Here is a 27,399-nt window from a genome sequence, read left to right on the forward strand (position 1 = left end):
GCAATGCATAAACCCTTTATTATCTTTCATTTAGGTTTTTTTTTTCATATGCATGCTCTATTAAATGTATACAATTTAGGTTTCTCTTTTTAATTACCGTTGTTCGTGGATACACCAAACGAGTAAAAATTTTCGAGGTTAAGTAGGGTTCTAAGGGTAACTTAGCACACAAATTTATATTTTATTACTAGGTTCCAAACTTAGCCCTCGACCGATATCAGAAATCAACATCATCCATTGGAACATTGAAAAACAACATCCAATGTCGGAGACATCATGAAAAACAACATTCACTGGCGCCACTTTCTTGGTATACCAAAACAACAGTTATGTCTACACACTACCCCTAGGCAAAGTGACGAACTTTTCTTAAAATCGTGGTTAGGAGAAGAATCTCAATATCGGGTTCAGGGGCAACAACAATGCACACATAGTTTTAGTATACTCACGGTTCTCCAAAATCGCAATATCCAAGATTTTTACACTAAAAAAGGGACATCAAGGAAACGTATGTTACATTGTTTTTAAATTTCTTTTATCTTGTTATTAATTCATCTTCGTTTAAATTTTACAATTCAACATGCAGAATTAATAACATAAGCTTGCAAATCAACATGCGCAGCTTTTCATGGGACCACAATCTATGGCAACATAGAACAATGAAATTAGAACATCATCACATTTGATTTTTGCAATGCATAGAACAACTAAAACAAAGAGCAACACATGCTCAAGGCTCATACAGTCCATGATGATCCATTTTGATCATTTGTGCTTTCATATGCAATAACTTATTAGTAACATGTCAATATGCATTCATCTTACATGCTTCTCAATGCATAGTCATTTATGCCAACCAAAAGATGTGTAAGTAACAATAATAAGTTCATACATTCATGTTAAGTGGATGCTTTTATTCAATGCATGTATTCATATCAAAGGCATTTTTCCACATGCGAACATTCACACAATTGTACACATGCAAGCCCACATAGATTTCAGGTATGCTCATGAATTGAAAACAAGCTTTATATTGGCATTCTACTAAAATCATGTCATATCTCTTCGAGGCAAGTGGAAAATTATGTTCTCAATACATATTAGGATCAAAGTGCATGCTTATAACATAATCGAAAAATCTTATGACATAATCAAACTCATTCATTCTAGGTGTGCACATGCATTGAAAACCGATGTGAAATAACATAATACTCAAGCATGTCATGTCAAGCTAAACGTAAGAATAAGGACATCCATTCTCATTGTGTATTCGACTCAAAATACATACATTTAGTCAGATTTGAAAATTTTAGATAGATAAACGAACATATATATTTTCTCTCTCTCTCTCTCTCTCTCTATATATATATATATATATATTTATTTATTTATTTGTTATTTTTTTGAAAGACAGAGGGGCAGGGTCACCCTGTGAACAGGGCCTGCACACTTGCCTGTGCAAGTGTTTGTCAGGGGCTGGCAATCAGCCGAGCTTGGCTGGCTGCTGGTGCCAGCCACATTCCTCCCTAAATTTTCTTTTTGAATATAGTAAATATAAGTATGAAGGAGTGGTGCAACTTTCTCTAAGCAGCCTACCATTTTTACACCATCTATAGAAGTATTCAGCTTATCATCAGTATAACCAACATCACATGCACAATCCAATCAACAACATAAACCTTGACCAACATACATGAACCTACAAATTGAACCAACCACAATGATGTATTTTCACCATGCATCAAATTTTCATTTGTCTACAATGTTGATGTAAATGTAATTATATATCATAGTATGAGAACACTTTGTATCTATCACCACCAAGTTTATATCTTTATACCTTAAGGATGAAAGAGACTCAAGGTGTTACCCCTATACTTTAATTCATCTTTAGTGTTGGATTGAAGTAATCCTGGCACTGTCATCTTCTGTAACGAACGACTAAGGCGTGTACATTCTTAAGATTTTTTTTCTTTACTTCCTATTTTAGTTTTATATAGAGTACACATTTAACTAGAATATGGCACAGAAAATGAACAATGGCATATTACATCGGAGACTGAACACTATATAACAGAACAAATGCATATAGTGTCGGTGTAGAGATTGGATACTATACAACAGTGACCCTAGCATTTTCAAATATCTTACACTAACCATCTAACTTAAAATAGAACCAATTATAGTGTAAGGCTAATTGGATCTGAATCTTGCAAGGTCGCTCTCTAATGATTCTGAAAATACATAAAATCTCGACATGTAGATTCAATAGTAACCTCATCCAATCCCCTTATTTTCCCTTGTCTAATCTAACCCCAAATCCAAATGCAATAACACTAAGTCTGGTTAGATCAGATTTTGTGATCCCAAACTATTCATATCTTATTAATTAATTTACTTGCTACCACCTATAATGCAAGAAAAATAATGACTGCTACGCTTAAGCATGAAAAGATCTTTATTTAATCAGCAAATCACGTCATCCTGGTTACGTGAGTTTAACATAACCCAATAAAAGAAGACTGAAGAACACCATTTTACAACATTGTCCATCTATGAGACGTTCAACCAATTAACTTACAAAAGTACAAGAACTACTCATTCTCGCACCCCCTTTATAGAGAATATTCATGTATTAAACCTGGATCAGATTTGCGCATGTCCTAAACATAGCAAATCTGTCCAGTTTTGGGGATCTACAGTTACGAATACATAAATATACATTTTCTCATAAGTAAACTTAAAAAAAAAAAGATGAAGATCAAACTCTTACTAGGGTAAATCTCTTGATTTATTCTTTTTCCCATGTATTTTACCAAACCCTGGCATGGAATACAAATTCATGCCTTTGTTCTCATTCAAAACAAAAGAAGAACCCATACCTTCGAACTGGTGTTTGGGGGCTGCTGCCATGAGGGGTTGATCCCGCCAGTTCCGGTGACTCTGTTGCCGAGCAAGAGGTCGCGTCCCTAGCGTCACCCCTCCACATCGCGCGCGAGAGAGAAGGAACCCATAAGGAATTTGGGAAAACAGAGAGGTAGAGAGCAAGAAGACAGAGACAGGCAGGAGAGGAGAGTGGGAGGAAGGGATTCAGGGACCCCCTCTTGTAGGAGGATGCCCGAAAAGGGGGGGTCTCCTCCCGGCGGCTGCGCACGCACACCCCCCTCCCTGCATTGCTATCGACTCCCGCTAGGGTTATGAAAGAACCCTAGTGGGTTTTAACGGGCTTTCATTTATTTTTTTTTGTTTTTTTTTTACGTAAGTTGGGTGGGGCTTAGGTCCGGGTCCAAGACCCAGGATCCAACCATGAGTTGGATCCGAGTCTCACCTGTGGTGCATATCCACAACCTGCTCGATATATGGATCCGCAGGTTGGATCCAGATGGATCCATTCATTAACTTTTATATATATATATAAGTATTTCATATTCAATTATTATATTGTTATGTTTATTATTATTATTATTTTTATATTATACATATATATGGACCCCTTTATGGATCATAGATCCGGAACTAGAATTCTAGGCCCAAACTAAAAAAATCAGTATTAATCATGTGTTTAACAAGAAAAATTATGGTTATTACATCCTTACCCCCTTAAAAGAATTTTGCCCTCAAAATTAGGACGTACTACATAGGTGTGGGTAACACCAAAATCAAATATCATACGAGCCAAATAATCGACAATTAAGATGATACCTTCGATCAGAGTAGTCTGATCATCTTGCTTGGTAGTCATAACGGCATAAACTCTGCCATTGGTCCTTCGCTGACCTTGTTGTTGTTGAGGCCTCTGCGGCTATGACTGTTGTGCTTGTTGTTGTTGTTGTTCTCCTTGGGTCATTGGCTGGTTAGGACAGTAGGGAGCGATGTGCCCAGGCTGCTGGCACCGTTAGCAAACCCCCTTGAACATCAGACAAAAACCCTGAGTATGGCTTTCGTTACACCTGCGACATCTTGATTGGGCCTTCCCCTGCTGCTGCCCATGCTGAGGTTGTCCCAGTTGACGTCCCTCTTGGGTCCGCTGCCTCTTGCCTCTCTGCTTTTTCCCACCTGCAGGTGGGTTCTTCCTCGCACCACCAGCCGAACTACCTCCATTATTACCCTTCTTCTGCGAGTTGCCTCTGAACCTGATATTGAGGTTCTTCTCCTAGCCACGATTTTAGGGAGAGTCTGACACTTTGCCTGGGGGTGGTGTGTAGACAAAGTTGTTGTTTTTGTATACCAAGAAAGTGGCGACAGTGGATGCTATTTTTCATGGTGTCCTCGACATTGGATGATGTTTTCTAATGTTCTGATGGATGATGTTGATTCCTGATATTGGTTGAGGGCTAAGTTTGGAACCCAGTAATAAAATACAAATTTGTATGCTAAGTTACCCTGTGAATTCTACTTAACTTCGAGAATTTTTACCCGTTTGGTGTATCCGCAGGCAACGATAATTAAAAAAAGGAACTTAAATTGTATGCATTTAATATGGCATGCATATGAAAAATGAAAACCTAAATGAAAGATAATAAAAGGTTTATGCATTGCACATAAATCATGCATATTTCTGTTATGCATTAGTTCATGCTTGTTTTCTTAGTTGTTATATGTTGATGAATGCATAGTGTTGTTCTCTAATGCATGTTAAATGCCCTTATTGCTTAAATTGTGATCCATGTTGTGTAGTTAATGTTCCATCATGCTTAATGTTTATTTTCTTTTTGCATGAATGGTTAATTGTCTTATGAATTGGTTATAACTGTATTCCTCTAAAATATTACATGAATCTTATTTATGTCCTTTATTCTTATTTGATTCACTAGAGGGACATGTACGTAGGATTCTTTGGATTCTGACACCCTATTATTATAGTTTTTTGCAGTCGCAGGTGATCAGTGAAGTCAACTAATTTCTGAGAGTATACGAGGGTCACACTTGCTTCACTTATAGACAGAGCGACTCTACTTTTTGTTTCTTTTAGTTCTTTTTATTTTCTGCAGTTGTTACTTGACTCTTGACTTGAGTATGAGACTCTTATTGATTCATTAATAAAGAGTTTGGTTTGTTTGGTTATGGATGATAAATGTAAGTTCGTTTGTAGTGTGTGGTTATCCAACTGAAATTGGAACTGTAAGGACCCCAGGTCTCTGGGAAGATTTTCACAACTCTTTAAAAAAAACTGCATTTTCAAGGGGTATGAGTTGGGGTTGTTACATATACAATAATTTTTAGTCTTAAATAAGAAATAATCTTCAATTTGGATTGGTACCTTTGACTTGACGTGACTCGTAGTTCATTACTTGGTCGCACCCTGGATAGTTCTTAAGCAATCTCCTCTCTGTCTATCTTATTTCAGATCATAATAATAGAGAGGGTTGTTTCTTTCCTAAAAATCTTTTCTCATAGGCCTTTGTCAATGAATCAAGCCAGTTTGTGATGGGTAACTATAATCTAGATAGTGTTTTGCTATAACTAGTAATCATGTGATATGGATTCTAGCGTTAATGATTTTATCATGTTATTTATGTGTTATAGATTCACCCCTAAACGAATAGTTGTAACCAAGCAGGGGTGAATCTATAACTCACTTAGTTCACATCTATAAATAAAACATGTCTTGTTACAACTGTAATGAGTTTTAAGCTCTTAATTTTAATTTAGTTTGCTAACTAAGCACATATGTTATTTATGAATTTTATCTTCTTTATTGATTTTCTATCTCCATTCTAAAAGTAGACATTCATATTCTATTCTAATTGACTATTCTAGAAATAGCCTCCTTGGGTGTAGCAACTCATGTAGACAATTCTAGAGTCTATGGTGTTGGCCAGATATATGAATCACTCACAACAACATAGTTCAAACCAACCTAGACTATGTACTCACAATCACTGCAACTTTGCTTGTCGGTCGCAAGCCAAGAGCTTCAAAATGCTCATTGGTTTCTAGCCGAAAAGTTTGAGAGGCTATACCTACCCTCAAGGTGTCTGAAGAGCTATACCTGCCTCCAAGGTTTGCATGCTACATTCTACATGTGTCTATTGGGCAATGTTTTAACTCCTAAGGGTTACATGAGAATTTTTAAGCAAATCCCAATGTACGAATAAGGTACACATACCTCAAATAATGTCCTAGATCAAGTCTCTCCTAGTAGAGTTTCTTATCATACTATATATTGTTATCCTATGTGCATTATTCTCTCACCTTTCATTTCTTAACGTTAGTGCATTATACAATAACCAATGTATGTTCAATAACTACTCTTAATATGTATAACAAACCCATGTCATATTTTTAAGGATAACAACCCATCAAAGAGTCAACTCATCATGTAACAACACTTACAATGTCCCTCTCAAGACATAAGTGTGACATTCTCAAGATAAATCCCATTCTAAAAATTCTGAAACTCTACTCATTTTTTCAAAGCAAAACATTCACTTTTTGCAACATTTTGCATGCATCTAAGTCATGATTATCTCCACACAGGGTACATTCATAATGAAAATCATGTCATAAGTCAAGGAACATATAATATATGTCAACATTTTTAAGCATTATAATAAACATAAAAAATTTAGATTTCTAAGCTTGCTATTTAGTTATTCTACTCAAAACAAGAAAATACTAGTATACTTATAATACATGGAATCATACTGTAAAATGCTTAAATTAATCAGCAAGTATTTTATTTAATTAAGAATTTGCAAATATTCACTTACCTGAAACACTTACATTATAAATCTAAAGAATGACCTTAATCTTGAAAATTCCGGTATGAAATAGATAGACATTCTAAATTATCTTTTAGAGTCTCACTTATGTAAAATTTTAAAAATACCCTTAAACTTTCATGCCAAACTTTAACTTAATATTTTCAGAGTTTGTCATTATGTTCTCTACCAATGGATCTTTCTCGAAAAGTGGAATCCAAGGATCTAAAAATTGTCAGAATTTGATATCGGGGTGAAAAGTTATATCGGATCTACTAATCGGGTATAACAAAGGCAAAATGGTCTTTTTACTTTTTGACCATCTCTTGACTCATGAAACTTAACCCAGACTCATCCTAAGCTGAGTCTAGTCTTGCCTTTACACCAAACCTAGCCCACACTCATTATGGTCTAGGTTTAGTTCAACTGGATCTTTTTATTGAGTTTTTTATCCAGATCCAATATTATTCTCATGTGGATCTTTTAAATTTTCAAACAGAGATCCAACTTGATATGGTACAATCGATCCAAAACTTGTTCATAATAGGTTTGGTACAAATATGGTATCAACAATGAAATGAGCTTATGTTTGAATTGAACCCAACCGGATCCAATTTGTTTTAGATCTACCGTATGTAGACAAGATCCGATTTCGGATCCAAACTCAGACTGAGTTGGTCTTGGTTAAGACCGATCTGACTCGGCCTGGGTCTCACCCAGACCGAACTGGCTGACTCAGCCTGTTTCATTTCCCAGACCTAGTCAATCTTAGGTTGCTCTTAAAAAGGTGCGACAGAGGGTTCTGAGGCCCCTCTCTTCGTCTCTGGCTGCTTGCCACTGGCAGTCACTGTCGGTGGCTGAGGCAAGAGCGTCTCCCCTGCCTCCCTCCTCTCTTACCTCATGGTGTCGCCGACAATGGTGGTTGCCAATGGCAGGGGCAGAGGGAGGTGACTCCCTTGCAGGAGGGCGGTAGGGACAGGGATGACCCCCTGTCCTCTGCCCCTTTTCTCTTGGCCATCAGCCATCGGCAACCGCCAAGTTGTCGACAGTTCGGTCCGGGAGGAGACAGCGGAACATCCTTTGTCTCCTGCCACGACCTCCCCCTTTATTATTATTTTTTTTACTACCTGTGTAGGCAACCTCTGTGGTTGTTGGGTTTTTTTTTTCATCACCACTTGCAGTGGCTGAGGCAGGGTCGTCCCCCCTGTCTCCCTCTCTATGAGGGCCACAGGGACAGGGGCGGCTCCCTGTCCCCCACCCTTCTCTTTCTTGACGGCCCACCACTGGCAACCACCAAGTTGTTGGTTGTTCTGCTTGACGGAGACAAAGGACATCCCTCTGTCTATGATAGTTTTTTTTTAATAGAGTAGAAGTGGCTTACCTTTCACCGACGATGACAACCTCATCGAAGCTTCCTTCTTCTCCTCTCCGCCCTCTTCACTCGACCTTTCTCCCTCACCTCAAATGAGGTTGAGGGAGAGGAAACTCATGGCTTTTATAAGCTATAGGGATGGGCAGTTTCTCCTTTGTAAACCCCTCCTCATTAAGAGAGGATTATCCCTCTCTGCCCACTACCCATACGTGGGAGAGAGGGGGTTACCCTCTTAATTGAAGGAAGGTAGGGCCCCTTCCTCTCCCCACTACCCATTTAATGAGAGAGAGAGAGAGGTCCCATCTTTCTATTTCCTGACCGAACCAGGTGGGTTCGAGCCCACCTGGTTAGGCGTTATAATTTCACCTCCTTTAAAAGAAGATTTGTCTCGAATCTTACCTGAAAATAAATTAAAAAATTTTGCGCGAATGTCTGCCTCACACTTTCACGTAGCTTTATTTTTTGTTGTGACGCTTTCTTTCTTAATTTGTGTTCTTTGAACTCTAAAATCTCTATTGATTCTTCACTAATACTAATTCGACTGTATCCGTGAAGGATCTGCCATGTACTTCCTTAACATGGATACATGAAACACATTGTGCATCCTAGACAATGATAGGGTAATGTCAACCGATAGGTTGCAGAACCTATCTTTTTCAAGATTTCAAAGGGTTCAATATATCTTGGACTTAATTTTTCTTTCTTTTTAAACCTTATTATCCCTTTGAAAGGTAATATCTTTAAGAAAATATGGTCACATTGCTCAAACTCCAACTCGTGTCACCTTTTGAATGCACAACTTTTTTGGCGATTCTAAGTTGTTAGGAGTGTTTCACAGATGAATTTGATCTGATCTTTCATTTATCAAACCAATTTTGGCCTTAATGTCTTCCTCTCACCTAGTTGGTCTTAGTATAAAGGTGTTTTACAATGTCTCCCATATAAAGCTTCATAGGGTGTCATACCAATGCTATCTTGAAAAGTGTTGTTATATGTAAATTTCATTAATGGCAGAATCTCGTATTAAGATTCATGATGGTCCTCTCTGACTGTCCATCTGTCGGAGAATGAAAATTTATGCTCATTTTTAATTATCTCCACTGCTTCTTGAAAGTTTTGCTAAAACTTGAAGGTGAATTTTAAATCTCTGTCGAAGACAATAGAGTCTGTCACTCTGTGTAATCTCACTATCTTTCTAATAAAGAGATGAACCAATTGTTCGAAAGAACATGTTAGCTTGCACATGAGAAAATGCGCAGACTTCGTCAACCTGTCGACGATCACCCAAGTCGCATTCAATCCCTCATTGGTCTTAGGAAAGCCTGTGACAAAATCTATCATGATGTTCGCCCACTTCCACAAAGGGATGGATAGCGATTGCAAGAGTTCACCCGATTTCTGATGTTCGATCTTCACTTGTTGGCATACAAGACATCTGCTGACAAACTCAGCAACATCCTTCTTCACTCCATTCCACGTTGTCCCTCAAATCCCTATACATCTTCATACTACTAGGGTGAATGTAGTACTTGGAATGATAAGCCTCATCTAGAAGTTGTTTCCTAAGTTTCTCATCCTTAGGAATACACACTCGATCTCAAAACCTCAAAATTCCTTGGTCATTCACCTTGAAATTTGGAACTTCGCCTTTAGATACTGCTAATTTGATTCCTTCCAATTCTTGATCTTGTCCTAAATTTCAGACCCTAAGGTCATTTTTACAAACATCAACCAACCTGGTAGACATTGTACTTCTACTTTTTGCTCTACAATGCTGGCAAACAGGTTTGATACCAATAGTTTTGTGGCCGCTTTTGCTTTTCGACTAAGTGCACCAGCCACCACGTTAGCTTTCTTTGGATAATACTTTAACTCAAAATCATAATCCTTGAGTAGCTCAAGCCATCGCCTAGGCCTCATATTCAATTCCTTCTAGGAGAATAGATATTTTAAACTCTGGTGGTCAGTATACACCTCAAATTGTTCTACGTATGAGTAGTGTCATCAAATCTTGAGTGCAAACACTACCACCGCCAACTCTAGGTCATGAGTTGGGTAATTCATCTTGTGTACTTTTAATTGTCGAGATTCATATGTGATAATCCTGGCATGCTTCAGGACACAACTCAATCCTTTATGCGATGCATCACTATAAATGGTTAAACTACCCATGCCAGAAGATAGAACTAACATTGATGCAGTGGTTAATTGCTTCTTTATTTCTTGAAAACTTTGTTCACACTTCTCATTACACTCGAATTTTGCATCCTGCTTTGTAAGTTTGGTCAGTGGGGCTGCCAATATTGAAAATTCCTCAACAAAATGCCTGTAATATCCTGCTAAACCCAAGAAAATCTGAATCTCAGTGGTATTCTTGGGCCTAGACCAGTTGGTCACCGCTTCAACTTTTGTTGGACCCACCATTACACCCTCTTTACTAATGATATATCCTAAAAATGAGACTTGATCTAGCCCAAATGCACATTTAGGGTACGTTTGATAGCTCATCCTATGCGTCGCATGGGACAAAAAAATGTCAAAAACACGTTTTTTAACAAACATTGGATGCGGCGGACGACATTCTGCATGTCTGCCTCGTCCATTAACTTATGTTATTTGTGTTCCATGCCCCCCCCTGTTACAAAAGTAACATGGATGAGGGGAACAAAGTTTCCTCGATGAGCATGCCTCTCTCGCCCGACACAATCTCTCCCTGTGACGCCCCCTTTTGTACCTAGCCAGGACCTCATTTTTGAATTCTTCCCCCTTTCCCTCTCCCTCTCCTTCCTTGCAACAAGTGGACTGTCGCCATCTTTGTCTCCCTTGCCCTCCTCACCATTGGTGCCTGGCTCTCCCTTATCTTCTTCGACGGTGGCAACCAACGATGTTGCTGGCACCATTTGAAGCAATGGGAGGGCAGCCCTCGCTTCTTCCTCTGGCATCCCGATGAGGACTCCGGCAGACTGCCTCCTCTGGTGGCGGGGAGGCAGAGGAGGAGCTCTCTTTGAGGTACATCATGTTCGGGATAGTCGGCTCTGCACAACTGTGGAGCAGAAAGGAGGAGTTCGTGAGGCGGTGGTGTTATCATCGCAAAATTTTTTCCCCCTCCCCTGCAAGAGAGAGAAATGATTCTGCGAGTCAAACTCGACCAAAGTTTTGAAAATAGTTTTTGAAAATTACTTGCCTCCGTTTTGAAAATTTGCGAAAAAATTTCGTGGAATGGGATTCGCCTGTCGGTACGAGGTTCAACCGTTTCTGGCACCTTTACCAGGGGTAATTGAACCAAGGATCAAATGTGCGCTTTGACTAAGTTAAATTATCTAAATCATGCTCTATTTTCCTAAGATGCACAGAGAATCAGCAAGTTTGAGAAATATGATGTTTGCTTTGGAAATTTGAGATGTACTTGGAAAATGACTGAAAAAGTGCTTGAAAATGGAATTCCTGAGAAAATCATTGAAGTTTATTAGAAATCAGAAATTTGCATTGGAAAATGAATACTTAGGAAAACTTGAACTTTGAAAAATTGATTTTGAGATTTAGATTGCTTTTCTGAGTAAATAGATTTGAGAATTCTAAGAAAATCAGGAAGTTCATTGGAAAATGATTTTTGAAATGGAAAATGGATTCTCAGGAAATCTTGGATTCTGAGAAAATTGATTTTGAGGTTTGGAAATGAAATTGAGAATGTGAAAATCTTGAAAAATCTTGATTTGAACTTGGGAAATACTTTGGAATCTCATTTGAAAATTCAGAGTTCTGAAAAAATCAAATCCTGAGAAAGACTTAGAAATTCTTGAGAAAACTGATTTTTCCTGAAATGGAATTGGGAAATGAGTTTGGAAATAATGTAAATTGAATGAATGAATATGAGTTTGAGAGATATTTCATTGAGGAATTGGGAAATTCTTTTGAGTTTTGAGAAATGTAGTGCATTTTTGAAGTTAGCCTAAGAGTGTAGGCTGAATGTGGCTAATACGAAGATTATAAATCTAAGTTTTCTTCGTATTCTGACTATGTCCATAAATATGAATCCCACCCAGTTTATAAACTCCATAAGATCTTGTGCACGTGTCATTCGTGTCAACCATAGTGATTTTGAAAAATATGCATATGCATTATATATCAGATATTGAAATTTTCAGAAATTAAACTATATGCAATGCAATCCTATTCTAAGCAGAAAAGTAACTCTTATTCCAAATTATTACAACTTGATGTTACATTGAATTGAAATAAAAGAATAAAAGCTAAGTCTTCTTTTTGGATGTTCTTGCAAAACTAGAAAACAGTGTTAGCACAGAAATGTAGGTTTTTCCGAATTTATCCGAAAATATTGAAAATTATCGGATATTATTTAGATATAAACCCAAAATCCTACCCCCTTTGATATAAACATAAGAAATAAGGAATAAATTTCGAAAATAAACTTGGAAATTCGAAATTAGGGTAAAAATGACCAAAATGCTCCTGATAACCTTGAAATCAGGGTTTTCTGAAAGAATTTTTATAAAATTTGGAATTTTGAAAATCAAATGAAATAAATCAAACATAATATGATGAAATATGATTATATGCATGAAAATTTGAAAAATTAAAGTTTGAAATTTCGAAATTGTGGTCAAAATGACCAAAATGCCCCTGATAACAAGACTATGGCCTTGAAACCAGGGTTTTCTGAAATAAATTTTGCAAAAATGAGAAATTGAAATGAAAATGAGATTTAAATTAACCCTAATATGATTCTATATGCTTATTTATATGATAAAAACCCTAAAATAGCAAAAATATCATAAAATATCCAATTTGACTCGATTTTCGCCACTGAATTTAAAGATAAACTAACATATAAAGCACATGAATTTGGAATTGAGCTAAATTTGGTATGGACACCTAGACTAACCTTAAAAACATAATGAATCTTAAAAATCTATTTTTTTGTTAATTTCTTAATATGGAAAATAGCTAAAAATTCTAAAAAATCAAGATTTTGCCTAAAATGATGATTCTAAATTGGATTTCAGATATCAAAATTTTATAAAAAATTCCCAAATTTTATGGGGTGATATAGGACAGTAAGGCAAGGATTTTTGCCTTTTACATATTCTGGTTTTGACCTATGGTCAAAGCTGGACAGTTCCGGCAAGTTGGATCGGAATTCAGCGACTCTAGGATTTAAAGCAAACAGACAAGTTTCGGGAGAAAATGTGGAAAAAATAGCAGACAGATGGGGAAATGGCTGGAATTGTGGGAAAATGTCCCTGACAAACATAGTCAAATTTCATCTTTTTACAACATTGGGATTTGGGTTACGGTTTGGAAATGGGCACACTGTTATCAGAGACCTGGATCTCTGGAATTTTTGGATATGTGAATCTGTCAGACAGAAAAGATAAATTCGGGAAAAATACTTGAACAATTTTAAAAATTCCCAAATTTTGGGAAAGGACAGAGGAATAGGTTATGAATAACTTTCGTGTTGAAAGTTTTTGCATTCAGGATACAGGTTGAGCGGACACAACACATTAAAGTCGGTCTATACCCTGACAAAGAAAAATTGAGGTTTTCCCAAGGGTCTGGAAAAATCAATTTTTAACAAAGGTCAAATCTACATGGAAAAAGTTTAAATTTTACTGAGAAATAACAGACTCTAATAGAAAATCATGGTATTTTTTTGAGGAAAAATCGAATCATCCATCTAGGAGATCTCGGAGGTTTGTGTCTGATAAAACAGAAATTGAAAATTCCAGAGGACAGAAAACCCGATTTAGGGTTTTAATTTATTAGAAGGGGTTTCGAAACCCAAATAGAATCAAAATTTTAGCATAAAGCCACAAACAAGATAATATAATCGTAATAAATTGTTCAGAATTTATTAACAAGAAAATAAACATGAAATGATAGTTGGACTTCATGCCTAGAATCAAACCTATAGACTATTAGACATTCATTAATAAAACCGATGAAAAACGCATAAAGCAGTAAAATAAAATAAATGTAATGCCTACAAATGTATAATCTACATGAAAATAAACAGAAAATGAAATAAAAATTTAGAGGGTATGATGCTTATTTTGATATTGGCTACAAGTGAGATGGATCCTCTCACCTAGATAGCCTTGACATAAAAGATAGAAAACCTTTTCTTCTTCGTCTTTTTTTTTTATTTTGCAATATAAACCTAGTCTTACTGATTTTTATATTGCATTTTTTGATAACAACCATTTATAACAGAATGAAGAAAGAAAATCATAAACTTCATCAAACAAGCACTAATGATACGAGGGTCTTACCTTGGGTCGGTTGAAGCAAAAGACCAAAGAGGGTCTCCTTGGGAGTTCGACTGCGGACAATGGAGAAATAGCAGCAATGGAGGTGTGGGCTCCTTTGGAATAAGCTTGATGCTTATTGTTGCACCGACTGAAGCAAGTGATCATCAGATGGAGTGATGGCTCGTGCTTATTGGAGCTGATGTGCTGCACCAACAGATGGACTGCGATTTGGGTGGCGCCGGTACCAAGGTAGCCAAGGAGTTGGAGGTTGGAGGGGATACCTTGAGGTGGAGAAGCTGCTAGGGATGGTGGCTGCTGTGACGATTGAAGTGGCTGCTGGGAGATGTTGCTGAAATCCAGACCACAGCCAACGGTTGGCTGCTATCAAAAGGGGGCTAAAGAAGGTTGATGTTGAACCTGGACCTGAAGGAGGTTGTTGCAGCTGTAGTGGCTGCTACCAAGTGGCTGGAACAAGGAAGTTGAATCTGGTGTGGAGGAGGGCTGCTGCTGGAGCCAAGGGGGAACCAAGGGAGAGAGATAATGAAAGAGGCGTGAAAGCCAAAATAGCCCAGCCGTGTCTCCCCTTTTCTTATAACTTAGAGAAAATAAAACCAAAACCTAAGTTTTTAATGAATAGGAGTTAATGGGAGTGAGAACTAATGGGGCTAGCGTGAATTCTCCTTGATTGCTTGGGGGAATAGAAAGAAATGAGAGGTTTTAAAGTGGCTGGACCAAGGAAAGGGGAAAGAAAATAAGGAGGGAAAGAAAGAAGGAAAGAAAAGGAGAAGGAGAGAAAGGAAAGAGGAAGGGGAAAGGAAAATGAAAGAAAAGAGGAAGAAAGAATAGGGAAAGAAGAAGAAGGAGGGGGTGGAGGAGATCACACGTGAATGGGCTGGAGAAGGGAAAGGAAGGAAGAAAAAAAAAGGAAGAAAAGAAAGAAAGAAAGGAAGAAAAGAAAGAAAGAAAGGAAAAGGAGAAAGAAGGAAGGAAAGGAAAGAAAGAAGAAAAAGGAAAGGAGAAGAAGAAAGAAAGGAAAATGGAGAGGAAGAGAGAGAGGGCTGGTCGACCCCCTTGTGGGTCCCACCTTCTCTTCATAAAAAATAAAAAAAAATAAAGAAAGAAAGCAAAAGAAAAGGAAAGATATTTTTTTTATTTTAAAATGAAAATGAAGGAGTTTTCAGAGTGGTCTCACTTTCCAAATTTGAAATTCATTTTGAGAATCATAGGGGTAGAATAGTCTTTTTAGAAGAATTCTCGGACGAAACAAGTTATTTTTGACAGTTTTTGAAACGAGCTCAGAATTTGAAGTTCAATACCCCGTTGTGAAGCAAATCCAGTGTAGAATTTGAAAATTTGAGTTTGAAATAAATTCAGATTATTTTTCTCGAGAAAATATTTCCAAATTTAGACTCCTGGGGGTAAAAATGTCAATTTTAAAAACCAGGGTTTGAAATTGATTTATGAAAACTTTTAAAACTCAATCTATATTGAAATTTATAAAACTGGAGTTCTGGACTTCGAAAATGGAATGAAATGTGATGAAATGTTATGAAATGCTGAGAAATGATATGAAATGATATGCGAAATGTTAACCCTGAATGAAGAAATTTAGATATTAGACCCCGATTGGTACTTGTATCAGTTCAAAAAGTGTTAAAATTGATAAAATTTGCAAAATGATTCAAGAAGTGGTTTTCAAACTCTATCGAGCTAGAGTGACACTGAAAATTAGGGTTTGAGCTAGATTGAACTAAAATGAGCTGGCTTGAGCTGGATTTTAGAGTTTCAGAACTCAAATGAACTGACAAGACACTGACTCAATTGACCTTTCCGACTAAATTTTTAAGAAAAGCTGCCATTTTTAGAGAAATGGTGCGGAATGGTCATTGGAGTGAAGTGAATTACGAATCTGAGCTGGGTTTGAGCTAGAACAAAGATCAGTAATACTGACATGAACTAAAGTCAAAGCTTGAACACTAGCTCAATCAACTGAATTCAACTCAATTTCAGCTGAATGAGCTGAAATGGGCTAAAATGGGATCCTGGACACTTGAAAATGGTTTTGAACTGAAATTGGAGCACTTGAACTTCTAGTGAGCTCAAGTTAGACTTTGAGGAATATGACTGACTGGGAATGACTGACTAAGAGACAATTGGCTTGGATTTGAGTTAGAAATGAGCTCATTTCTAAAGAAATGATCTCATTTTGGCGGGAATTGTCATAAATGAAATGGCCTTCTCACTGTGAGCTCAAATGAGTTTGAAATGACTAATATTTTAACTGTTCTGAACTGACCAATGAGCTTGGTTGACTCTGACTAACTGGGGTCCAGGATGACCTAGGGGCAAAATGGTAATTTTCCTAGTGAAAATGGGTAAAGTGGTGATTTTCTGAAACTGACTCGGGGTTTGACTCCTACACTGACCTACCAGGGTTGGCACTGCACGAGGAGGGTTGTCTGAGCATGGATGAGAAAAATTTGGGGTGTTTACAGGTGGTGGAGGCTCGACGAGATGATCGACCATGTCTAGCTGGAGGAGGATCTCTTTGCTGAGGAGGGTTTGCCGCTGATTAAGATCTCTGAGGACATCTCTGATTAAGGTCTAAGCTTCATCATTTTTTAAATGTTTTTTTTTTTACTTGTAAAGCTTCAATTTTGCTTTGTTGGTGGTCGTTTATGTGATCAATAATATTTTTCTTTTCATTTTTTAATGGTTCAAACAAAATTTTTTATTAGCAGTTAAAAATTTTCTAAGAACACTCCCAATTTTGATTGGTTGTTTTGGTGCGTTGATGCTTTGTGCAAAACATTTTTTGCAAACCTGGTCTTTGGAGGGTTTCTTACCTATCAGGGGGGTCTCAATAGAGCCTTAAGGTTGCATTTTTTTTCTCTATAAGGTTGTAAAATTTATTTTCAAAAGAAAGCGTAATTGCTCCATTATTTAAAATTATAGTAAGAGCATAGTATAATATAGTTCATGTGCTATTTACTGTGGACATCTGAAATTTGATTCCAAGAAAAAATCCAGATCCCTACAAATGAAATGAATAGTATGCCACTTGAATGATTGGTGATGCAACCAGAACACTTTGAGCATGCTTTGGTTTTCCTACCTTAGTCTTCCAATCACTATAGCAGGGACATTCTCAATTGTGGCCAAATATTTGGCAGCACACAGTGGCACTTCTTGCAGCACATGATGCAGTAGAACACACATGGCTTTCGGTGATGTGTTTTCGAGCATCTAGTGGCATCCACTCACTGGATCTTGTCAAACAACTTGCGGGATTACACATTGCCAAAACGTTGAGCTTGGCAGCAAAACGTTGATGCTTCTCTGCAGGATGCAATGCAAGCACAATGTGTGTACCAAGAGTGGCCCATTGCAAGCAGTTGCCCTTGCCAAGCTTAACATGCACAAGGATGCCTCAGATATGCTCAATGAAGCTGCTGGGCCTAGAAGAGAGACAGAGAGGTAGAATTTCACATAGCTTGCAGCAATAACCATTGTTTTTCTCTATCCACTCCACTGTAACTTGCATCAATTTGCAATTATCAGACAATCACCATATTGTCATTTGAAATTAAATTTCTGAAAGAATATATAGACGAGGATGTTTGTTCCCTTAATGCATTGAATTTTTCATTTATGTAGTGCAATACAGCTAAACATATAATACAACCATGTGGAAAAATCTACATCAAATCAAGTGACACATAACTCAGGCTTGCCATCAATGAAGAGGCTCATGAATTCCTCCCCATCAACCGTCTCCTTTTCTATCAGAAGTGGTGCAAGTTTGTGAATAATGTCTATATAGGTGGTGATGATATGCCTTGTCCTTGCATATGCTTTCTCCACCAGCTCTTTGACCTCTGCATCAACATCAGCAGTTGCCATAGAGTAGTCCTTCTGGGAAGACATCTGCACTTCCAACAAGCAAAAGCCAAAGTGTTTTATGGTATCTCATCCAATCGGCAATGTGCAATGCATAAAATCCTCTCAATGCCCTAAAATAAAATCCAAATCCAAATCCAAATCAATAATTACATGTTAGCATAATCATACAAAAATCATTTTCACAAATACATATCCAGAACTTCAACATCATTTTCAGAAATACATATCCACAACCTGGCATCAGTGGTTCAACATCATTTTCATAAATACAGCAGATCTTGGCATAATCATACATTTTTGTTGTGGCAAAAAAAATCATAGTTGGATGATAATTCCTTTGAGCTGTGAGAAAAAGTGACAGGATTGGAAAGTTATTGTTTCAAATTGTCACCTAATGGGTATCATGCAAGGGAGCAAAGAAGAAAGCCAACTGTAGATTTTTATTTGATGGTAGTAAATGTTGATGCCAAATCCATATTTGGGGCAAAAATCCAATTCCAAATCTATATTCAAGGCAAAAATTTATGATTTTAGATATAATTTCATAATTGTATCCATATCCAAGCAAAAAACCATAATAAACTTCTTAAAACATGTAAAATGGTGGATGGATCAGGTCTTACGATCCAAAATAAAGTAATTTGACCCATTATCCATGATTGTCTAAGTTGTTTGCGCATTGTCATCAGACAACGGACATTTGGAACATGGCATCTGAGTATAGTCCAAACAAACGTTGGACTTGGAACACTTGTTATGGAACAAACATAACGAATGTTCTGTTCTGTCTTTTTTGTTTATTTTGTCCAACCCTGGACAAGCCATCAAACATACTCTTAGAGAACTTAGAATATACCTTATGTTCCCTAAGTGTTTGCAAAATTATTCTAAAGTGTTCTGCATGTTGTTCCGTATTGGCTGAATAGATGAGAATATCATTCATGAACACCACCACAAATCTGTCCAAAAATGGTCTGAACGCCCGATTCATTAAATCCATGAATGCAACTGGGCATTCGTCAGACCGAATGACATGACCAGGAATTCATAATGTCCATACCTTGAGTAAAAAGTTGTCTTGGTCATGTCCTCCTCTTGAATTTTTAAATACCTAGAGCATAGATCCAACTTAGAAAAACATGCTGCCCCTTGGAGTTAATCGAATAAATTGTCTATCCTTGGCAGTGGATACTTGTTCTTTACTATCACTGTATTTAATTTCTTGTAGTCGATGCACATCCGCAGTGACCCATCTTTTTTTACAAACAAAATCGGTGTGTCCCAAGGTAATACCGATGGTCGGATAAATCCAACATCCAACAATTCTTGTAGTTGATCCTTGAGTTTCTTAAGTTTTGCAGGTCTCATCTTGTAAGGTGCAATGAAGATGGGTGCAGTGCTAGAAACTAAGTCGATCTAGAACTCGACTTCTCTTTCTAGTTATAGTCCTGGTAGTTCGTCAGGAAAAACATCCATGAATTCTCATACAATATCTACCTCTGCGATCGTAAGGTTATCACTAACTTTTGTCTTCATATAATCTAAATACCTAAGGCAACCCTTTTGTAGATAATGGTAGGCATGAAGACATGAAATAATTACTGGTTTCGCTCTTTTTCTAACACCCTGAAAGGTGAATATCGAGGCCTCGGGTTATTGAAAACTGATATTTTTTTTCCGACAGTTGATAGTTGCATGATAGTTAGATAATCAATCCATGCCTAAGATAATGTCAACTTTCTTAAATTCCAATATCAGTAGGTCTTACTGACAATAGACGTTCTTTAATTTACACCATGCATTTTTTGATAACCTTATCCACATAAACGGTTTTCTCCACTAGTGTTTCTACTTTATAATTTATGTCTAGAGGTGTAAGCGAAATAGGTAATAGTGCAACAAAAATAGGGATAGTAAAGTTATGTGTTGCTCTCTAGTCGAAAATAACATGAGTACAAACACTAAAAAAAAGTAGTGTACCTTCCATAATGTCTGGACTAGCCAGAGCATCTTGCAAAGTTATCGTATAAACTTGGCCTGGAACAATTGGTTTGTCTTTGGGTTTTGCTCTATCTCCTTGCACAGGCTGGGGACACTTCCTATCGATGTGTCCCGTCTGTCTACAATTATAGCACTAGATATTTTTCTCATCACAACGGCCTTCATGCTTGAGGCCGCAAGTTCTACAATTATTGTTGTTCTTAGAAGGTGGCCCTTGGTGTTGGGGTTTCTTTGCTTCTTCTTGTTCAGGCTTCTTTCCCTACTGTTTATTATTGCTTCTCTCACTACTTTCTTCTTGCGACTTTGAAAATCTTTTGTTGTTTTTTCTCTTCTTTAAGAAACCTTGGGACGATAAACTAGATTGTCCCTACTGTACTTGCTTTGATGTCTCCTTTGTCTTTGACTTTGATGTCTAGGCATCCCAAAACTCATAACGAGATGTCATTTTCACCAGTCTGGCAAACTTCTGAATTTGAAGTGGTCACACCATCCTCAAAATCTTCGGCTTTAGTTCACGCATATAAAGTTTGCATTTTTACTTCTCGGTAGAGACTAAAGCCTTCATGAATCTAGACAACGAGTTAAACTTGGCATCTAGGTCTTCACACTCATGCTCCCTTGCTTCAATTTTCTGAACTCTTCTTCTTTTTCCATTCTCTCGATCATGGAAAAAAATTGTCGGTAGAACTTGTTCATGAAAGTGGTTTAGAAAACAAATTCTCTATTACCAAGGACATCTCTGATAGACTGCTACCAATACTCTGCATCTCCCACCAGGTTCGATGCTGCCACCCAAGCCTTCTGGTACTTTAGGCACTGTATAACATCCAACGCCTTTTTTGTCTGTATCATCCATTTTTTGATGCCTCTCTTCCAAGAGTTCCATCAAAAGTAGGCACCCATGAATATTCTTGAACTTCTGCAACTTGGTTCTAGCTCTGTTATAGTGAATTTTGTAATAATTCATGCAAAATTCTTTCTGTGGTATAGTTGAGAGGGAGGCACACCACTCCCCACAGTAGCATGGTCTTGTCTGTGTGAAGCTGGTGATGCTCCTCCACCTTTTGCTCTCACACTACGAAGAGGTAGACTCCTTGATGCTTATGGAGATAAGAAAACATTGGGGCTTGCAGGACCCTCATTGGCGTGCCTTGCTCGAGAAGGTGCATCTCAACTCCCGCTTGCTTGGGAGCCCCTAGATTGATAAGATGTACCTTGGTGAGTCCTCATATTACAATTAAGAGTAGAGTAAACTACTAAAAGAATATACATATGTATGTTAAGCATTCAATATAATATGTAAGCAGACTCATCCATCACACATAAACTATTATTTTATTAAGCGATATCTTTACAAAGTTATCAAGTATTTTCACAGGTTCTTCTGTAATACAACTCATGAATCACTAATAACAACTATGCTACAACAGACCTTTATTATATGACTTACATAAACAAAACACCCTATTTTATAAACGTCATAAAACCCATAAACCCACTAAGGGGTATTTGGGGTATATGTAGGTTCCTCCTCATCCTCAGAGTCTTAAGGAACTCTTTTGGTGATGGCGTTGCTGTGTTGCAAAAGGTACGAAGATATAAGTGCATGTTCATGTGTCCTCTATCTCTCCTAGGTAGAGACGTGCTCTGAAGAGACTGTGCCAATCCGCTTGCTTGCCCTTCTTCTGTCACATCAGTGCTTCTATCTTGTTGTACCTTTGTCCACCTAGCATCTTCGTGACAAGGTGCCCTTTGTTGTTCATGACTCCTCCCACTACTATTGGCAGGTGCAACGATACTTGGCTCTGCCCCGCAGTGGCCGTAGCGAGGTCTACTACAACCCGCACTACATGCTATTGCACCCTTTCATCCACAGTTCATCATTGGTCCTCTCCTACATGACTATGAATAGGATGTCCCCGCGATGCTGGTGTTCCCCCAATAGGTGGTTGGTTAGTGATACTACATTATCTTCATACCCTTGACTACCGTAACCACTGTCATTGATTACCACAACGACTGGTGCCGAGGGAGGAGTCAGTTTTGATTGCCCTGAACACATCCATCAGGTATGTGACAAAAAATAATAGAACGACAACCATCTGATCAGTATGAATGAATTCTGGATATTCTCGTCTTTCTGCATCCCTACCATTTTGATGATCATTCCCATTTCAGTTGTTAGCATCCATACCTGCTAACATGAATTAATTAATAAGCTTGGGATCTAACCAACTATGTAGACTTTCCTATGACTCGATGCAACTAATCCAAACTTGGCTGGTATAAATTCTCTTTCTTGAAGGACCTTGTAATCTTGATAATCTTCAATCCATAATATTTTCTTTTTAATAACCTGACTTTGATACCAATTGTAACGACCCAAACAGGGCCCTCTCGAGCTCGGGTTCGTGGACATTAGTTTCCAGAGGGAAATTACCAAAACAACCTCATAAATCATGCAGAATTTTTTTTTATAACAATAAGGGACATTCATCCATCAATTTCAATGATGACCATCCCAAATAAAAGTATTCAAAATACATATTCTGAATAAAAAAAGAAAATGCAGAGGTAAAATAGAATACTTCAAGTACTTCGATGTTCGATAATAGCTAAATTTGAGTCCAAGGTCAAATCCTTCGATCAGTAGCAGTCCGTGAACCTACAGCTGTAACTAAGCAGGGTCATTCTACAACTCAATAAGTTCACATTTATAAATAAGACACGACTATTACAACTATAGTAAGCTCTAAGCTCCTAATCTTAGTTTAGTTTTTTAACTAAGCACACATGTTATTTATGGATTTTATCTCGCTTACTGATTCTCTATCTTCATTCTCAAAGTAGACATTTATATTTTATTCTAATCGGCTATTCTGGAAATAGCTTCCTTGGGCATAGCAACCCATGTAGACAACACTAGAGTCTATGGTGTTCGCTAGACATATGAACCACTCACAACAACATAGTCCAAACCGGCCTAGACTATAGACTTACAATCGTTGTAGCTTTGTTCATTGGTTGCAAGTCGGGAGCTTCAAAATACTCCTCGATAGCTAGTCGAAGAACCTGAGAGGCTATATCTACCTCCAAGGTATACGAAGAGCTATACATGTCCCTAAGGTGTTTGAGGAGCTATACCTGCCCCCAAGGTTTGTGGTTCATGCCACATCCTACATGTGTCTATTGGGCAATGTTTTTAATCCCTAAGGGTTGCATAAGAATTCCTAAGCAAATCCCAATATACGAGCAAGGTACATATACCTCAAACAATGCCCTAGACCATGTCTCTCCTAGTAGAGTTTCTTATCATACTCTATTGTTAACCTATGTGCATTATTCTCTCAACTTTCATTTCTTGGCGTTAATGCATTATACAATAACCAATGTATGTTCACTAACTACTCTTAACATGTATAACAGACACATGTCATATTTCTAAGTATAACAACTCACCACAAAGTCAGCTCATCACGTCACAACACTTACAATGCCCCTCCCAAGGCATAAGCGTGACATTCCCAGGATAAATCCTATTCTGAAAACTCTAAAACTCTACTCTCACTTCTCAAAGCCAAACATTCACTTTTTGCAATATTTTACATGCATCTAAGTTATGATTATCTCCACATAGGGTACAATCATAATGTAAATCATGTCATAAGTCAAGAAACATGTAATATGTGTCAACACTTTTAAGCATCATAATGAACATAAAAAATATACATTCCTAAGCATGATACTCAGTTATTCTACTCAAAACGAGAAAATACTAGCATACTTATAATGCATGAAATCATACTGCAAGATTCCTAAATTAACCAACAAATATTTTATTTAATTAAGGAGGAGTTTGCAAATGTTCACTTACCTGAAATGCTTAAATTCCAAATCTAAGGAATAACCTTAATCTTTTTGCAAATTCTGATATAAATTAGATAGAAATTCTAAATTATTATTTAGAGTCTTGACTTATATAAAATTATGAAAATACCCTTAAATTTTTATGCTAAACTCTGACTTCATATTCTCAAAGTTTGTCATCATGTCTTCTGCCAATGGATCTTTCTTGAAAAGAGAAATCCAAGGATCCAAAAATCACTAGAATCCGATATCAGAGTGAAAAGTTATGCCTAATATACTAATTGGGCATAACAAGGGCAAAATGATCTTTTTAATTTTCTACCATCCCTGGACTCATAGAACTTAACCCAGACTCATCCTAGGTTGAGTCCTTTCTTGCCTTTACACCAAACCGAGCCCACACTCATTCTAGTCCAGGTTTAGTTGAACTGGATCTTTTTTATTGAGTTTTGGATCCAGAACCGATCTTATTCTGATGTGGATCTTTTAAATTTTCTAACAGAGATCCAACTGGATCTTGGATCTGGTATAACCGATCCAAACCTTGTTAATATTGGGTTTGTTACAAATATGGTATCAATGATGAAATGAGCTTGGGTTTGAACTCAACCCAACTGGATCTAATTTGTTTTGGATCTATCGTATGTAGATAATATTCGATATGAGTTTGGATCCAATTCAGATCCGCCTTACCGGCAATCGGTTTAGTCGGGCGGAGACACAGGAACATCCTCTATCTCCCGCCACCTCCTCCCTCTTTATTATTATTATTATTTACCACCTACATTGGCAACCACTAAGGTTGCCAGTTTTTTTTTCATCGACAGTGGTTGTCGGTGGCTGAGGCAGGGTCCTCCCCCTTGCCTCCCTCTCTATGAGGGCGATAGAGACATGGGTGACTCCTTATCCCCCACCCCTTTTTTTCTTGATGGCCCACCACTGGCAACCACCAGGTTGTCGATGGTTCTGCTTGACAAAGATAGATGACACCCCTCTGTCTCTGAAAGTTTTTTTTTAAATAGGATAGAAGTGGCTTACCTTTCATCAGCGGTGACGACCTCTTCACTCGACCTCTTTGTAACGACCCCAACTTTGACCTAATAAAAAGTGGCAATTTTTTTTTTTGAAAAACAATTGCAAAAACAATCTCAGAGACCCGGAGCCTTACAGTCGTAACCACATCCACAACCACAAGGGGTCTTACATTACCATTATTGAAAGTGAGCTAACTTTATTCAATAAAATATAAAATGCTTAGAGACATGAACATGAGCAATAATAACAATCACAAAAATAAAAATAAATAGTCTCAAAAGTGGAGCCCCCTATGTCCAAACTGAACATTGTCTAGCAGTCATGTAACTCTCGTAGCTTCCTAGAAAAGCAAACCCCATCACAGAGTCTTGGCAACTGTAAAAAAAAATACAAGTGTCAGAATGCGAGATCTTGTGTACGGATTCCTCTATCAATTCAAATAAGTAGAAAGAACATAAATTAGATTCAAGCAATATTTTTAGATGAAATGCAAGAGCTATCTCATGCTATCTCATGCATCAACTGATTATTCATGCATTCTAAGAGTAAGAATTATGTAACAAGAGATATTACATTCCAGAAAATAGTAAAGTTGCATGATGTAATGCAGAAGATCTAATGCAGGATAGTAAAATTCATGGATTCAATGCACATGCATGAATAACTTATTAAATTATTATTAGAGTTTTCTTTTTGTATGCATGTCCCTATTTAATGCACACATCTTTATTTCTCTTTTTATTACCATCACCTGCGGATACTCAAAACGGGTAAACAATTCTTAAGTTCAAGTTGGATCTTCAGTTGTAGCTTAACATACAAATTGATATTTTAATACTGGGTTTCCTACTTAGCCCTCAGCCAACTTCAGGATTCAGCATCATTCATCGGAACATTAGAATTTAGCATCTAATGTCGGGATATTAGAAAAGTCAGCATCCACTAATGCCACTTTCTTGGTATACCAATGACTACAGTTTTATCTACACACCACCTCCAGGCAAAGTGGCGGAATCTTCTTAAAATCGTGGTCGGGAGGTGAACCACCTAGTTGGATTCAGAGACACAATTGCACACAGAGTTTTAGTATCCTAACGGTTCCCCAAAACCGTAGTCCAGAATTCTCACACTAAAGAAGAGACATCCAGGAGAACATTAATTACATTGTTTTCTCATTTATCTTTTCATTTAAATAATAATTTATTTCAACTCTTTGTTTTGCAATTCAGCATGTACAAGCCAAACATTTGTTTCGCAATTCAACATGCGAAACTCATCACGGAACCACGACACGTTATCACATGAAACAATGCAATCAGTTTAAAAATATTAAGTTGATTTTTGTGATGCATAAACTAAGCATGCAGCAACACCTGCTTGAGGCCCACACGGCCTACAGTGGTTCACTTTTGACCACCGATGCATCTAATGCAAAAACCATAATGCATGCTACTTATAAAATCATTCAACATTCACACACTAACCAAGAATGTACATAAATAATAAATTTCACATGCATATGATCACATGATTGCAAAATTACAACTTTCTTTTCATGATTCATCTCATACTCGATATGCAACATTCACGTGATCATGCAAGTGCAACAACAAAAACTTAAATTTTAGGATTTACATTTTCATTTCATGCATAGGTATGTAAATAACATTTTAAAAGGCATACTCATGCATGACTTAAAATTTCCTTTTCGCCATTTCGGTAAGCCCAGGGTGCAAAACTCACCCACTGGGTCCAAGCGATGCTGCCCGCACCGGGACAACATTAGTAGATTCATGAGTATGTTCCAATACTCATGTGTGAACATGCATATCAGTCCACTATGAATGTACCAAAAATATGAACCATGTATCAATTCACATGTATCAATCTACCATTTATCATATATAGAATCTGTACTATTAACACATGTAATTCTAGTAATAAACGTGCACATTTTAGCATATAAAATGGCACCCAACTATGTTTTTTCAACACATATGAATCTAGAAAAAAATCATGAGCATCCAACATGTAGTCATCTTGAAAATGTAAATATGAATGTACAGGTAAATATGCATATGCACATGTATGTAAAGCTGAACAAATATGTAAAGATGCACATTCAACGAACATATATCTAAGTGTTTAATATGTCAAAGGCTGAACATGTAGCAAGTACAAATTCTGAAATTTAGACTGCGTAAACCAGCTTATTGACCATGTACGAACTTGGACTTTGTAATTC

The 27,399-nt window shown here is 37.3% G+C and overlaps 1 protein-coding gene across 1 annotated transcript in view; it reads left to right on the plus strand.

Moving 5' to 3' along the window:
- LOC149837611 (uncharacterized) overlaps positions 1–27,399 on the plus strand; it is a 131,474-nt gene that overhangs the window by 80,197 nt on the left and 23,878 nt on the right. The gene's annotated exons all lie outside the window — the stretch shown is intronic.

Source organism: Nuphar pumila, chromosome 5, assembly GCF_984573655.1.
Source record: "Nuphar pumila chromosome 5, dmNupPumi1.hap1.1, whole genome shotgun sequence".
NCBI lineage: Eukaryota > Viridiplantae > Streptophyta > Magnoliopsida > Nymphaeales > Nymphaeaceae > Nuphar > Nuphar pumila.